This window comes from Neomonachus schauinslandi, chromosome 10, assembly GCF_002201575.2.
Source record: "Neomonachus schauinslandi chromosome 10, ASM220157v2, whole genome shotgun sequence".
Taxonomy (NCBI): domain Eukaryota; kingdom Metazoa; phylum Chordata; class Mammalia; order Carnivora; family Phocidae; genus Neomonachus; species Neomonachus schauinslandi.
Genome location: NC_058412.1, coordinates 53,276,632 through 53,294,583, shown reverse-complemented (window position 1 = coordinate 53,294,583; position 17,952 = coordinate 53,276,632).

The following is a 17,952-nucleotide window of genomic DNA, read 5'->3' as shown; positions in this document are numbered from 1 at the left end:
TCAGCACCACCTAGATGGATAGTACCAGAGCCACTGAGCACACCTGGGGAATGGAGAAGCTTGTTAGTGAGGACAAATGGGTTGGGAAGGGTCGTATCGCAGTTTTTTTTTTTCAGTCAGATTAGTATTGTTTTCCTTTAGAAATACCACCATCTCGAAAGTGAGTTGTTTCCTACATTATTCTACAAAAATACATCAGATTTCTCTCATTTCTGAATTGTTCGCCATATTTCCTGCACTACTCTTTGAATAGTATTAAATTTTGTAGGCTGCAGAGTTTTGTGTAATTATTTGCTTCTCTACATTGACAAATTTGCTAACCACACCATAGTCGTTAACATTAAATAAAATCCCTTAAAAAAAAAAAACCCTGATACATATATTCCTTACATAAAATGTATGGAGGCTCCCCAATAAGATTGGGGGCAGGAGCTCTTTTTTAGATCACCCAATAATATCTACCATAGTGTCTTCTGCAAAGGGACCCATCAAATATTTGTGTTTATCCAAGTTGTTCAGACTTCACTAGAAGGGAGGGAATAAGGCTGGAGAGAATGACTTGAAAATGTTCCTTGGCAGGAGAGGCAGTTTGTGTAGTAGTTAAGCCCAGAAGCCTTATAGTCAGACTTGTTAAAATCCTCGCTCTATCACCGTGCCAGTTGTGTGACCTTGGGCAAATTTCATAACCTCTCGGAAATGGTTTTCTTATTTGTAAAAGGGCTGGAGGAAAGCAGATGCTATCCCTCTGATAGGGTTGTTGTGATAGTCAAATGAGATGATGCACATTCCAGTGCCTGACTCTAATATTAGCTATTGTTATTAAGTGGAGGGAAATACAAATGGTCAATAAACATATATCAGGATGCTCAACCACATCTCTAGTAGAAAAGCCAGAGGAATGTAGACCAAGTCAGTAATATCAAACTTTTTTTGTCTATCAGCTTGGCAGAATTTTCAAACACTTTAAATTCAGTACTGGTAAAGATGGGGTGCCTGGGTGGCTGAGTCGTTAAGCGTCTGCCTTTGGCTCAGGTCATGATCCCAGGGTCCTGGGATCGAGCCCCTCATCGGGCTCCCTGCTCCGCGGGAAGCCTGCTTCTCCCTCTCCCACTCCCCCTGCTTGTGTTCCTTCTCTCATTGTGTCTTTCTCTGTCAAATAAATAAATAAAATCTAAAAAAAAAAAAGTATTGGTAAAGATGTAGGGAAATCAGCACTGTCATAACCTGGTGGAAGAATATAATTGCAATGGCCTTTTATTAGAAGTAATTTAATGAATTTATTGAAAGTTAAACCATAAATGGGGTGCCTGGCTGGCTCAGGTAGAGCATGCAACTTTGATCTCGGGTTTGTGAGTTCAAGCCCCATGTTGGGTGTAAAGATTACTTAAAAAATAAATAAAAAAATTTTTAAAGTTAAAAATATTAAACCATATATTTATGGATGTGTCTGTGAATGTATGTATGTATACACACACACACACACACGCATACTGCTGAGTCAACAATCCTACTTTTAAAACCAATCCTTCAGAAAAAATAAAGGCATTATTACATTGAATATATGTAATTTGGGTGTTAATTGCAACATTGTAAAAATCAAAACAAAGAATAAACTGAATGTCAACCAATAAATACATGGCTGAATAAATTCTTATATACCCATGGTATAGAATTTATGCCACTGTTAATATAATAAATCATATGTTGTACTGGCAAACACATATGCTAAAGCTGCTAACGATAAAAGCAGGGTGGCTACACAGTGGCAAACTGTGGTAGCCTGAGGGTAAGCACTTTGTTTTATGTGTTGCTGTATCCCAGCCTGCACAGAACAATGCCAGGCACATAGTAGGTACTCCATGAATATTTGTTGAATTGAATTTCTGTCCTTGTTTTAAACATGTTCATATGTAAATTCTCCCATATCTTGAAAAGTAATGAGATCCACGTGATTTATTTGGAGTAATGTAAACTGAAAAAAAATCTAATTGCAAATAATATCTATAGTATGATGGTATTTCAAAACACTAAAAATTTTAAAATCATATACATGTGTATATGTTTTTATTAGCTCTTTTTAAAAATATTAGAAGGTACACAGTACACGTAATTTTGGTTACCCTGGTGGATAGAGACTGGAAAGAGGGTGATACTCTTGAAATTATTTTAAAGTTTTTTTGGAAATTTTACTTTTTTCCTCCACTTTTTGTTCAGTAATCCCAGTCTCAAGTCAACTTCCATCTGTGTATTGAAAAGAGTGTTGGATGTGGAGTAAGATCACTTCAGTTTGAATGCTGGCTCAGCCACCAATTGGTTTCTTTATGCAAAGCACTTAAAATCTTTGCATTTCAATTTTCATTATGTGTAAAATGGGAATTAAAATACATCCTTCCCAATGCCATGAGAATTAAATGAGAAGATGGAGAGCATTTGAAAAAATAAGTTACTTTTCAAATATGAGGTGTTATGGATGCTGGGCAAAATGCATTAGGGATGACATTTTGAGAATGATAAAATGCAACTTCTTAAAATGGAATTAATAAATGTAAAAGTAACTGGAAATTTTCCTATACTGATACAAATGTGCAAAGACTATGGGTATGCAGTATAATGGATCTGTGTTTGTATCCCAGGTTCGCTGATTATAGGCTGGTGACCTTGAACAAGCCAAGCTACTTAACTTCTGAGAGCCCCGGGTTTTTCACTTGTTCAATGATAATGGTAACATATATGATGATCATAGAACCCAATGAGATTATATAAAACACGCAGGAGTATCAGTCACATATAGATACTTAATAAATTATAGATATTTTTGTTTATTTGAAAATATATTACTATATATATATTTTAAAGATTTTATTTATTTATTTGCCAGAGAGAGAGAGAGTACAAGCAGGGGGAGCGGCAGGCAGAGGGAGAAGCAGGCTCCTTGCTGAGCAAGGAGCCCGATGCCGGACTTGATCCCAGGACCCTGAGCCGAAGGCAGACGCTTAACCGACTGAGTCACCCAGGCATCCCTATTACTATATTTTTAAGATCTCTAGTGTTATTACCTCAAATTGATGTCCTAAAGTGTTGTCTATCAACAGGGCAACCGTTATTACTATTCTTTTGGAAATTGGTAAATTTAGCCCAAGTGAATGGTGCGCAGGGTAGAGCAATCAAGTCAACAACTTTCCATGTCCACTGTCCATTCTCTGTGCTAAATTCATATTACAGACTTCAAAAAGCAATCAGCATTATGACACAAGATATAGCTGTGTGTGTGTGTGTGTGTGTGTGTGTATAAACATGGACGTACATATAAGACCCAATCCCAGTACTCTTAGCTACTTTTTTTTCATTTAATCTATATTCAGGTACAGTTTAACATCTACAGGAGCTCTTTCTTTCTTTCTTTTTTGAAAATCAGTGTCAGTAATTAACGATGTACCAGACTCCTCTTCTCCTGCCTCAGATCGACTTCCCATCAGAAATCTCAACTAGTTTACTGTCCATTTTATTAGGATTTACCCTCCTAGTTTCATTTGCTAGACTTGAAGGCATAGCCACTCTCCTGGACCAATTCTGAAGAATCCAGTTCCTACCTTAGGCCCAAAGGATTCTGTAGCCATGGCGATGAGCCATGGCCTACTGTTTGTCTGTTAGACTCTTGGGGGAATCTGGTTACCTTCTTACACAGTTACTGTGCAGACTCTGGCTCGGTGATGATGATCCTCACCTCAGTTCTTGCTTGCATTTGTTCTGGACCAATTTAGCATAAGAATTTACATCCAAGGGACCCCTGGGTGGCTCAGTTGTTAAGGGTCTGCCTTTGGCTCGGGTCATGATACCAGGTCCTGGGATGGAGCCCCGCATCGGGCTCCCTGCTCTGCAGGAAGCCTGCTTCTCCCTTTCCCACTCCCCCTGCTTGTGTTCCCTCTCTTACCGTGTGTCTCTCTGTCAAATAAATAAATAAAATCTTAAAAAAAATAAGTAAATAAAATAAAATATTAGATGTACTCTAAATATCATATTCATTTTGTATTAGATTTTGACTAATTCTATTTTCATTACGAATTAGGGTTATCCATGTCCATCTTCTCCTCTTGCAGTCTGCCATTGCCCCCAATATTCCAATTAGTTGTCAGTTGACTATATTGTGATTGCTCTAAGACGTCAAAGGAAGTGAGTATTGGTGAGGGGTGGGCTAGTCAGTAACAGCTTTAAGGAGAAGGCAAGACTTGACTTGGGCCTTGCTGGGTGGGTTCATTACTAATAATTCTGAAAAATTAATTCATTCACTGATTCATTCAACAAATATTAAGCACCTATTATTTGCTGGTCTCAGTTCTAGGTACTGGGAAGAAGGCTGTAAATAGGATAGAATCCCTGCCCTATATGCCCTATATGCTGGTGGAGGAAACAATGTACAAGTAGACAAGTAAATGTATATTTTATAGCTCCAGATGCTGACAAATGTTCTGAAAAAAATAATAAAGTAGGTGGACGGCATGGGAGCTACATTTAGGCCTCTCTAATGAGCTAACATTTGATGAGGGGCCTGAATGGAGAGAAAGATCAAGGAATACAGAGATGCCAAGGAATAACATTCCAGGGGCTTGGGAGGAGGGGAGAATAAGAACTTACTGTTTCACCAGTGCAGAGTTTGAATTGGGGAAGATAAAAACATTCTGGAGATGGATGTGGGCAGTGGTTGCACGATGATGAATGCACTTAATGCCACAGAACTACACACTTTTAAAACTGGTTAAAATGGTCAATTTTATATTATGCATATTGTAACCACAATTGTTTTTAAAAAGTGTGTATAGAAAAATATAGAAAGCCATCTCTATGATGGCTATCATATGATGGCCTAGATTTTCATAGAACAATGGCAGAATGTCTGGCTACGGCACAATATTATGGATTGTATCTGATTGGAGAGGGGTTTAATGCTTAGCATATGATAATAACTAATATATATCTTTTAACATACAAGTGTTCTGGTAATTCTAATAATTTTTTTCACAAATGGAATATTGCTTTTTATTTTATTTTTTAATTCATTTGTAATTTTTTAATTTTTTTAAGTAGGCCTCATGCCCAGTGTGGAACCTTATGTGGGGCTTGAACTCACAACCATTGAGGTCAAGACCTGAACAGAGATCAAGAGTCGGACACAACAAATTTAGCCACTCAGGTGCCCTGGAATATTTCTTTTTTAAAAATTTTTTTAGGGGCACCTGGGTGGCTCAGTCAGTTAAGCATCTGCTGCTGCTCTGCTTGCTTGTGTTCTTTCTCAAACAAATTTTAAAAAATTAAAAAAATCTTTAAAAAAACAAAAAAATTTTAAAGATGTTATTTATTTATTTGAGAGAGACACAGTGAGAGAGAGAGAGAGAGAGCCCGCACACGACCAGGGGGGAGGGTCAGAGGGAGAGGGAGAAGGAGACTCCCTGCTGAGCAGGGAGCCTGATGTGGGACTCGATCCCAGGACCCTGGGATCATGACCTGAGCGGAAGGCAGACGCTTAACTGACTAAACCACCTAGGCACCCCAGAATACTGCTTTTTAAATGCTCTTTAGCTGAAGCAACCAATAACTGATTACTATAATAATTATATTCATGTACTCTCTTACATAATTCTTTAATTTTTTTTTACATGTCTTGTGTTTCAGTCAGACCATAATTTCCTATTCTTTTATTTATACCATGACATGTAGCACAGTTTAATTAGTCAGGATTAATTTGCAAGTATCACAAGGAAAGGAACTCAGTTTTAACCAGCTTAGGTAAAGACCAACTGGGTATTTTATGAAACAAAAGGAAGAGTCTATGGAGCAGCACATACATGAAGGAAAGTATTAGCTGGACCCCTCAGGAATAACTAGAAATAGAACGCTTAGAACCAAATGGTTGGAGAGAGAGAGAATCATTATCCCAAAGAAGGGGTGTTGTTTCCTAAAAAAAGGCCAGTGAAGGTCCTGGTCAGGCAAAAGAACAAATAAAAACAAAAACAAATGATGGAGGAGGAATTTGAGCTGAGATGGTCCAAGTCTGGTGCCTGAATTCTGAGGACAGTGCCTGGCAAGGTCTTCGCCACTGGAAACCCTCATCAACCCTCGTCACTAGACCCTGTCTAATTTTGTAGAAGACATAGCTATGGAGTTCAAAGACCAGATGGGGATTTTTAATGGTCTCTTGAAGTTTAATCTACATTTAGAGTTCTCTGATTAATTAAGAAACAACTTGAATAAGGGAAGTTAAAACAACTGGGTATTTCGCACTTCCTGAACCCCACCTCTCTTTCCCTTATGCGCTCACATGCCCATGTGCTCAGGTGTCCGAAACCCCCTCACACCCGAAACAGAAGGTAGAGAAGGGGTTTGTGGACATTAAGAAAGTCCCATGCACTGAAATCACAAAATACAATGAGATGATTTCTTGCTAATGATGACCGGCCTGGCTCCAAGCTTCTGTGAGGATCATGTGATTGGCTCGGCAGAGGGAGCGTTATTATTATATTATTGTTTTTTTGCTTTTCCTGTCTTATGTTTTACAAAATGTCATCTTGAATAATCACGGGACCTTTAATACCGAGGAGCGAGAGTGGAATAGACTGCATTATACGGAAAATCAGGAGACTGAAAAACAGCACAATTCTCAAAGATAGAACTGTCACTTTAAGTGCAATATACTGTCTGAAAAGAAACTGGAATGTGTGAGAAGGAGAGATGAGGAGTCACATAAGTAGGTTAGGAAGCAGCAAATTAATTTTTTTTTTCTTCAGGGAGAAAAATGCTATTAAACTACTGGATTCAGAAAATCCAACCAGTGTTTTATGGAAAAGAATGCACAGGGAACTGTTCCTCTCTCCTTTTGCTAGTTCCGTATGTGACTCACAGACATTCCAAAGGCTAGAGTTAAGTCTCAATTTCAGGGAGTGTCTGAGTGCAGCAGGGTTCATGGACTGGGCACCCAGACAAGGGGTTGTGTTTTGAATCAGAGCAGAGGGGGCTTGAGAGCAGCATGATGGGAGGGGTTAGTGTCAGGAACCCAACAGACCTTGGTCATATGTAGACACTGCTTTACTTATCTATGGATGCATAAAAAATGACCCCAAAACCCAGCAGCTGAAAACAGTGCACATTTATTATCTTACAGTTTCTGGGGGGTCAGGAGGTCAGGAGGGTTTCACTGGGTGATTTTGGTGCAGAGTCTCTTGTGAGGTTCCACTCAAGCCATTAGCCAAGGTTGCAGGGTGTTCTTCTAAATTCACTCCCGTGGGTGTGATCAGGAGGCCTCAGTTCCTCTCTGACTGTTGGCTAGAGGCTTCAGTTTCTTGCTGTGTGGGCCTCACCACACAACATGGCAGATTCCGAGAGCGAGAGAGTGAGAGTGAGAGAGAAAGCATCCAAAACAGAAATCACAGTCTTTATAACTTCGTTTTGGACATGACATTCCATCACTTATACTGTATGCTATTGTCCCATGGGAGGCAGAAACAGAAGGGGTGACTACCAGGATGTGAATATCACTGGGGGCCAACTTGGAGCTAGGTCCCACAGATACAAAAGCATTTATTAAGACTGTTCTCCCTAGGAAATGTCAGGTTGAATCTGAAATCTTCCTAATAAGGAAGTCCAAAAGCATATACATGTTTTTGCTTGAACAAATAGCTCTTTTTGGGGGGGGGTGGTCACTGTGCCACAAATATTTAAAACATGGATCAGCAAACAATAGTCCTCGGGCCAAATTTGACTCTTCCTATTTTTGTATAAACTGTGAACTAAGAATGGCTTTACGTTTTTAAGTGGTTGGGAAAAAAAGAAAAAGAATAATGGTATTTAATGATGTGAAAATTCATGATTCAAATTTCAGTGTCCATAAATAAAGTTCTACTGGAACACAGCTCTATTGGAATACATATGTGTGTGTGTGTGTGTGTGTGTGTGTGTGTATGGGGGGGGAGGCAACTTCCTAGAAGTTAGTTTGATATAGTGCATTTGGCTATCCAAAAATATAATATAGTAGGCAATGTTTCCCAAATGTATTTTGGCTGCCACAACCCTTTCCTCAAAACTAATATTAATATCACGGAGTATACTAGCGCTCCATAAGTGGGTATTCCCACAAGTATTGAGAAATACTGCATTAGATACACATCTGAGGATAATGCCTCTTAGGTCTCATGTGTTGAGGGTATAGAATAGATTCACACCATCTACCATTAAGTTTTACAATAAGCAGAATCAACCTTTGTTTTGCTCTAATTGTGTGTAATATTCTTAGGGACATTATGGCCTCCTGCCGCGTGTGGACTCCCTCTTCTCTCTCCTCCAGTTGGCCCAGCCATCTTTGGTGGGGCAAGGGGCAGGAAGAGCACGGAGGCTGCAGACAGCCACATTCCCTAGCAGCTGATGCCTGCTCAGGAAATCCACTAGGAGAATGAGAATCAGGCCATGGTTTCTTTCTCACAGCAGTGGCATTACGTGTGGGGCAACATAAATTCATTAACACTTGGCTGTGACTACACAGGAGAGAGGGAAAAAAAAAACCGAAACAAAACAGGTGGTGCAGTGGTTTGAAACACTTCCTTCTATTCACCTTGATTTTATGTTAACAGAACCACCCTGTACTCATTTGTGCCGGTTCTCTGGCTCTGCCCCAGCCCATGCAGTCTTAGTGGGATTGCTGAATGCGGTGCTTCATGCTGGCCCACACCCAGGAAAAAAAGTAGTTTGGAGATGAGTCAGCCAATGGCCAAGTCCGGAGGAGACTGTCTGTGATTTCTATTGCTGGGGGCTGAGAGCCACCAAGGTTACTGTCATTCAGAGGCCTGGGTGTTTTACTTGAATTATGGGGGCTCTCCAGTATCCTTCTAACAAATACTTCTTACTGTTTTAAGTAAGCGAATGGCAGTGGAATTTGCCACCCCAAAATATGCCACAATATTTTGGCATAATGATTAATTTGAGCTGAAGGCAACTGACAAGAGTGGATACAAGGAAAGCTCTCTGCCCTCTCGCCATTTGCCTAAAAAAGCAGGACATATGTTTGTAAAGATGTAACCCCTTCCTCTCTCTACCTGGTAGGTCAGGAGTTAATTACTGAGACTACTCTAGAAACTTACCGACCAAGAGATGGCATCCGAAAAATCTACACAACAAACCTCACTGAAAATTGTTCTTCTTTTCTAAGGTACTATAATGAACCCAAGCTCTAACCACATCTTTGAATTACTCACCACTGGGTACTCCATGGGTTAAATGTGATGTACATGTTAATAAATCTCTGTTTTTCTCTTGTTAGTGTGTCTTTTCTCAGTCTACTTTGCAGGGCCCCAGCCAGTGAACATAGGATGGGTGGAAGAAAAAGAAAAATTTCCTCCCCCACATAAGTCAGAGTCAGTTTTCCTATCTGGCAAGGAAATAACAATAGAGTTGGGGTGGTAGTGGGGACGGTATAGTCAGAGGATGTACACTAAGGTTTTACTAGTAATAGGTTTTTAAATATTTTATTTATATTTATTTTTTTATTTTTCTTGCCTGTATTTCCTACAATGAATAATGAATATGTACTACTTTTATGACAGAAGTAAAAGGGTAATCACATTATTTTTGCAAACAGGATCAGAGACAGAAATGGGACCTGGGATGTACTGGTTACCACAACGGAGCCCTTCATGTAGATCTGATTTTTCTGGAAGTTAAGGAAAAAAGTTGAGACAGGAAACATATGGGTTATTTAGTCTGATAAAAAGAAGCAAACAGGGTGCCTGGGTGGCTCAGTTGGTTAAGCGACTGCCTTCGGCTCAGGTCATGATCCTGGAGTCCCGGAATCGAGTCCTGCATCGGGCTCCCTGCTCGGCAGGGAGCCTGCTTCTCCCTCTGACCCTCCCCCCTCTCATGTGCTCTCCCTTTCTCATTCTCTCTGTCTCAAATAAATAAATAAAATCTTAAAAAAAAAAAAGAAGCAAACATAGTTTTCTAAAGAGACAAGGTTTTTCCTGGCATTGAATATAAGGAGAAATTTTTTTTTTTAAGATTTTATTTATTTAATAGAGAGAGAGAGACAGAGAGAGAGGGAACACAAGCAGGGGGAGTGGGAGAGGGAGAAGCAGGCTTCCCGCCGAGCAGGGAACCCGATGCGGGGCTCGATCCCAGGACCCTGGGATCATGACCTGAGCCTAAAGCAGTCGCTTAACCAACTGAGCCACCCAGGCGCCCCTATAAAGAGAAATTTTTTAAGTGTGTGGGTTCTTGTTTAAGGTACACTGAGTAATTTAATAGATACCTTGAAATGTGGTTTTGCTAAAGACAGAATGTTCTTTGAGTACATTTTTTATATTACTATGCTCTAGAAACTAAGAGGTTAACATCATATCTTAATATGGTAAAGACATTTCTGCAACAGGCCGAAATAATAAGATCAAGGTAAGTTTAATTGTCCAGATACTACTTGATGTAAGTAATAGACCCTAGCTCTCACTCTTACTGCAGAGTCAAATTTAGAATTTCATTACCTCATCCAAAGTAGATCCAAATCACATTATTCTTTTTTAATTTTCTAATTTTTATTTATTTTTAAAAAAGATTTTATTTATTTGACAATGAGAGACACAGTGAGAGAGGGAAAACAAGCAGGGGGAGCGGGAGAGGGAGAAACAGGCTTCCCCCTGAGCAGGGAGGCCGATGCTCAGCGCAGCTGGATCCCAGGACCCTGGGATCATGACCTGAGCCGAAGGCAGATGCTTAATGACTGAGCCACTCAGGCACCCCTGGACCAGATAGTTTTGAGAGAGGCCTCTTCTTACAAAGCAACTAGAACTCACATAAAACACAACTTTTATTACATTGCTTTTATCATAGCAAGTAGGAAATCTTCCGAAGGAAAAAAACCAATGAAAACCCAATGAATCTCAGTGCCTCTGAGAAGGTAGAGTTGAGAAGGAACAAATGAAATTGCACTATCAGCCCTGCAATCCAAAAACTAAGTAAGTTCTTAGGCCCGTGGCAAGATGGAGCGGGGAGGTGGTAGGAATGAGCCTGGGGCTCCTCATGCTCCAAATATGGGCTAAAAGTAGTTGTGGATTTGTAGCAGTCCTTGGCTCCTTAAAGAAGCGAATAAAAATCATATCTGGAGGAAGCATGCTCAACTTAGACCACACATGTTTCAATAGATGAATATCAACCAAATGTCAACTTACAATCAAAGATCAACAAAACCACATAGATTAAAGAATGAGATTCCAAACAAACAATAAACAGCCAACTTAGACCATGAAGAACTTCAAATATTAGAATATTAGATAGGAAATATAAAATGGCTATGGATGAAATGTTTAAAAACTCAAAAAATGAAATCACAAAGAGGATCTAAGTTAAAAGAGACTGTATAAAATATACTCAGGGAGCTATGAAAAAGAATTTCAAACCTGATGAGACTGGGTAACAGCAATCTATTTCCAGAAAATACCATAGATTTTGGGAAAGAATTAAATATCCACCAGCAATAGAATGGACAAATAGAGAATACCATACTTCAGTGAAAATGAACAAACTGAGCTATATGCAATAATAGAAATGCATCTCTCAATGCTAAACCAAAAAAAAAAAAAAAAAACCAACAATATCCTCAAGAGTACAAATAGGATTCTACATAGTTCCAAAATAAGCATAATTAAGCTAGAGTAATCAAAGTAGTTTGGTGTTGGCAGAAAGGCACATATGTAAACCAATGGAATAGAATAGAGACCCCAGAAATAAACCCTTGCATATATGGTCAAATGATTTTCAACAGGGTGCCAAAACCCTTCATTAGGGGAAGGGACAGTTGTTTTCAACAAATGATGCTGAGAAAAACTGGAAAGCCATATGGAAAAGAATGAAGTTGGACCTTTAACCTACAGCATTTAAAAAAAATAACTGAAAATGTATCAAAGACCTAGAGGTAAGACCTACAGCTATAAAACTCTTAGAAGAAAACATAGGGGAAAAACTTTATTACATTGGCTTTGGCAGTGATTTTTTTGGTTTGATGCCGAAAGTATAGGCAATAAAAGTAAAAATAGATAAATTGGACTACCTCAAAATTAAAAATTTCTCTGCATGAAAGGACACAAGCAACAGAATGACAAGGAAACCTATGAAAAGGGAGAAAATGAGAATCATATTTTTGGTAAGGGGTTAATATTCAGAATATGTAAAGAACTTCTACAACTCAATAACAAAAAAATCCAGATAACTTCATTAAAAAACGGGCAAAGAATTTGAATAGACATTTCTCCAAAGAAGATATGCAAATGGCCAACAAGCATATGAAAAGATGCTGAACATCACTAATCATTAGGGAAATGCGAATCAAAACCACAATACTGTATCACCTCACCTCCCTTAGGATGACTGTTACTAAAAAAAAAACCCCAAACCAAAAAAACAGAAAATAGCAAGTGTTGAAGAGGATTGGAGAAATGAGAACTCTTGTGCACTGTTTGTGGGAAGGTACAAAGGGCAGCTGCTGTGGAAAACAGTATGGTGTTTCCACAAAAAAATTAAAAATAGAATTACCATATGATTCAGCAATACCACTTTTGGATATATACCCAAAAGAACTGAAAGAAGGGTCTTGAAGGAATGATTATCCAGTCAGGTTCATAGCAGCAATATCCACAAAGAGCCCAAAGGTGGAAGCAACCCAAGTGTCCACAACAGGTGAATGGACACATGAAATGTGGTATATACATACAGTGGAATATTTTTTTTTAGGTGATATCTTTTTTTTTAAATTACTGTGTTATGTTAATCACCATACATTACATCATTAGTTTTTGATGTAGTGTTCCATGATTCATTGTTTGTGCGTAACACCCAGTGCTCCATGCAGAATGTGCCCTCTTTAATACCCATCACCAGGCTAACCCATCCCCCCACCTCCTCCCCTCTAGAACCCTCAGTTTGTTTTTCAGAGTCCATCGTCTCTCATGGTTCGTCTCCCCCTCCGATTTCCCCCCCTTCATTCTTCTTCTCTTGCTATCTTCTTCTTCTTCTTCTTTTTTTTTTAACATATAATGTATTATTTGTTTCAGAGGTACAGGTCTGTGATTCATCAGTCTTACACGATTCACAGTGCTCACCATAGCAAATACCCTCCCCAATGTCTATCACCCAGCCACCCCAACCCTCCCACCTCACACCACTCCAGCAACCCTCAGTTTGTTTCCTGAGATTAAGAATTCCTCATATCAGTGAGGTCATATGATACATGTCTTTCTCTGATTGACTTATTTCGCTCAGCATAATACCCTCCAGTTCCATCCACGTCGTTGCAAATGGCAAGATTTCATTCCTTTTGATGGCTGCATAATATTCCATTGTATATATATACCACATCTTCTTTATCCATTCATCTGTCGATGGACATCTTGGCTCTTTCCACAGTTTGGCTATTGTGGACGTTGCTGCTATAAACATCGGGGTGCATGTACCCCTTCAGATCCCTACATTTGTATCTTTGGGGTAAATACCCGGTAGTGCAATTGCTGGATTGTACATACAGTGGAATATTATTTGGACTTAAAAAGGAAGGAAATTTGGGAACCTGCTACAACATGGTATGTGAAATAAGCTAGTCACAAAAAGACAAAACATTGTATGATTTTACTTACATGAAGTATCTAAAGTTAGTCAAACTCATAGAAACAGAAAGTATGGTGATTGTCAGGGACTTTGGGGGAGGGGGAAATGGGAGTTATTTAATGAGTATGAAGTTTCAGGTTTGCAAGATGAAAAGTTCTGGAGATCTGTTGCACAGCAATGTGAATGTACTGAACATTACAGAGCTGTACACTTAAAAATATTACTGTGGAAAAATTTGTGTTATGAGAATTTTACCACAATTAAAACATGTAAAAAAAACAGGCAAAATTGCTATACTGTTTAGAAATACACTTCTCTGGGGCACCTGGGTGGCTCAGTCATTGGGCGTCTGCCTTCGGCTCGGGTTGTGGTCCCGGGGTCCTGGGATTGAGCCCTGCGTTGGGCTCCCTGCTCAGCGAGAAGCCTGCTTCTCCCTCTCCCACTCCCCCTGCTTGTGTTCCTGCTCTCGCTGTGTCTCTCTCTCTCTCTGTCAAATAAATAAATAAAATCTTTAAAAAAAGAAAAAAGAAATACACTTCTTTGTGTGCATTTATGTGCGCACATAAATTATAAAGGACACCCAGAAAATGATTACTATGCAGTCAAGTAGTTGCTATCTCACTGGGGAGGGAGAAATAGATGAAGGGGAAGGTCATATGGGGGTGTGTAGGCTAGGCTGCTGGGACTATTCTATTTCTTGACGTGGGTGATGGGTACACACATATTTACTTCATAATTTTTCTTTAAACTGGTTATATATTTTATGTATACATATATAACTTCTTATTTTTTTAAAAAGGGTTTTCTTTAAACTGTATATATAATATATATGTGTATATATGTATATTTATGTATTAGGTTTTTGTTGCTGCTGTAACAAATTACAACAAAGTTAGGAGCTTAAAACAACACAAATTGGGGCGCCTGGGTGGCTCAGTTGGTTAAGCGTCTGCCTTCAGCTCAGGTCATGATCCCAGGGTCCTGGGATTGAGCCCTGCATCAGGCTCCCTGCTCAGTGGGAAGCCTGCTTCTCTCTCTCCCACTCCCCCTGCTTGTGTTCCTGCTCTTGCTGTATCTCTCTCTGTCAAATAAATAAATAAAATCTTAAAAAAAAAAACAGCACAAATTAATTATCATACAGCTTGGAGGTCAAAAGTCCTAAAATAATGTGTTGGCAGGGCTGCAGTTTTTTTTCTGATAGCTCCAGGGGAAAATCTTTCCTTGCCTTTTTTAGCTTCTAGAGATAACTTGCATTCTTGGGTCATAGCTTCAACCTCTGTCTTCAAAGCCAGCATAGCATCTTCCAATCTCTCTCTGCTTCTGTCATCATATTGTCTTTTCCTGACTCTGACCCTCCTGTCTCCCTTTTATAAGAAACCTTGTAATTACGTGGAGCCCAGTTGGATAATCCCCGATAATCTCCCCATCTCAAGATCCTGAACTTTATCATATTTAAAGCCATCTTTTGCTGTGTAAGGTAAAATATGCACAAATCCCAGGGGTTAGGATGTGGGCATTTTTGGGGGGCCGTTGTTTAGCCTACCACAAAATGTTTATTGATTTTTTTTTTTGGTCTTGGGTTGTTAGTTTTTTTTATTATGGAGTTTTGAGACTTCTTCATATATTCTAGATACAGTACAGAAATGTGATCTGCAAATATTTTCTCCCAATCTGTGCCTTGTTTTTTTGTTTTCTTCATGGTATCTTTTAAGGAGAAAAGTTGTTAATTTTAAAGAATTCCAATTCATCAATTTGCTTGTCTTACGGATCATGACTTTACTGTTTTATCTAAGAAATCTTTGCCTAACTTAAGGCCACAACATATTTTGCCTGTTTTTCTTCTGCAAGTTTATGTTTTGCATTTAGAACTATTACACATTCCGAGTTAATTCTTGCATAAGGTGTGAGGCATGTGTCTTTTTTTAGGGCTTTCAATCTTTTTTTTTTTTTTTAAAGATTTTATTTATGTGACAGAGAGAGACACAGCGAGAGAGGGAACACAAGCAGGGGGAGTGGGAGAGGGAGAAGCAGGCTTCCCGCGGAGCAGGGAGCCCAGTGCGGGGCTCGACCCCAGGACCCTGGGATCATGACCTGAGCCGAAGGCAGACGCTTAACGACTGAGCCACCTAGGCATCCCAGGACTTTCAATCTTGAATGAAGAATGCAAAGACTAAAATACAGTTAGAATTCACTGGTGGAAGTGGTGGTTCATGATGTATGTTCTATAACAATAGCAGCCTCTTGGCTGTGTTCCTGCCAAAGTACGCTTGATCTCTCTCCTCAAGCATGACAAGATAACCAGGCTGTAGATAAAAGTTGTATTTGTGTTCACCAAAACACAAACAATATCCCCAAACAACATCAACACCAAACAAAAACACCTTCCTTAAAAACCAGTTTGAGATGATAAATACCCTTTTATCTACCGCATTGAAAAATATTCAAATAGAGGTTTTATTATAGGTACTGAACAAGAATAAAACTGATTTACATTGCACTGTTTATCTGAGAAGTTATGTGAGGAAACCTGAATGGAACAGTATAATTTTTATTTATCCCAATGATACTAGGTTGACATACAGATTGATGTCCTAGAATATTGCTTGTTTGGCCCATCCCTTAATGCAGATCTCTGTTTATGTGTCTCTTCTCAGGTTTCCATAAGGGAAAGAGATTTCCCCCTTATTATTATAGTCTAATATTGTGTTCTTATTTGGTTGAAATTTGGGAGAGGAGGGGGATGGCATATTAGTCTTCAAAACACTCTGGGCCTTTGAATGCTTAAACATGATTTCTATGTTTACCTTTGCCTTTACGCTGTTGTTTATTCTGTTTATTTTATAACATACATACAGGTTTACATGGATATTTTCTGAATGAGCACTCACAGATGCTAAATGCTCCAGGATCAGAATGGGAGAACATGGGTCTTGGCACTAGGTAGATCTGGGTTTCGATCCAAGCTTTGGCACTTCCTAGACTTTAGAGAGTTTCCTAGTCTCTCTGAGCCTCAGTTTTCCCTTCTGCAAAATGGACGTGATGGTACCTTCCTTGGAAGCACAGACTCTGTGCTTTATAAACACAGCTCTATAGAGGAGGCCGTCGAGGGTTGAGAGGAGGCAGAATTTACATTCTCCAGAGCATTGACTGAAGAGAGCTCTGGGCTGAGTCCTGAGAGATGAAATAGGCTGCTTTCTCTGACTTTTGCTTTTCACCTATTTTTTGTCACTGTGACCAAGCATGCGTCCCGCCCCCACTGCCTGTCTTTGCCGTTGCCATAGCAATCCAGGTTCTATTTAGCCAGAGTTTGTGGCAGGACAGATTGGTTTTGTGATCTGTGAAATCTCACTCTCTAAAATAGGGACCAGTCACAGAAGCAGTAACTATGTGTCGTGGGGCAGAGCTTCTGCCGCCTCTCACGGTAGGGGGAGAACCTGTTGCTAGCCTGGCTCTTCGGGATATCAAGGAGGGCTGTACCTGAACTGGTAAGATACAGCATTCGAGAACTGCCCTTAGCTCTTTGGTTTCCCTTCCCTGCAGCTTCTTTTTTTTTTTTTTTTACACTGTCTGCTTTCATATTCGGCCTTCAAACCCCTGTTCTCAGATCAGTCATTGTTATGAACTTGACACAGAAGTTATTTAGTGGGCATTAAACAGAGTTTCTTATCATTAATTTTAGAAAAGTTTTTATTATGGGAAATTTCAAACATAAAAAAGTAGGTAGTATTCCTCACCCAATTTCAATAATTATCAATTTGTGACCAGTGTTTAGTCTCATGCAATTTCACCCTCACCCGTATTTTTGAAGTGAATTTCAGAAATTATATCACTTAGTCCATGAATATTTCAATGAACTTCTAAAAGATGAGGATTATTGTTGTTGCTGGTGTGTGTGTTTGCACATCTTTAACATGACCACAATATCATTTAAATTGACCTTGGAGATAGTCTTTATCGCTCTTGGAGAAGTACGAAGGATAAAATTATTGATTTATACCTCTTCCCATGAAGGTTTAACTGCAACAAGAATTTCCCTCCTGTAATAAGGAGCTAGAAATTCAAACAGCAGGAGCAGCTGTTTTCAGACAGTGGCCAGCAGAGCAGGTAGCATAGACTGTGAAACCTGAGGGAGGGAAATGATTAAGATGAGCCCTCTGATGGCCTCCGCTTGCTGGGTGAACCCATTTCCAGGCCGTGCTGCAGGAAGGAGAACTGAAACAGAGCCCAGGCCCCTCACCAAACTGAGAAGCAGAAGTGAGAAGGAGGGGAGACTGGCTAGAATTTGCAGGGCAGGTTGTCAGTGGGGAGAGATGGAGCAGAGAGATC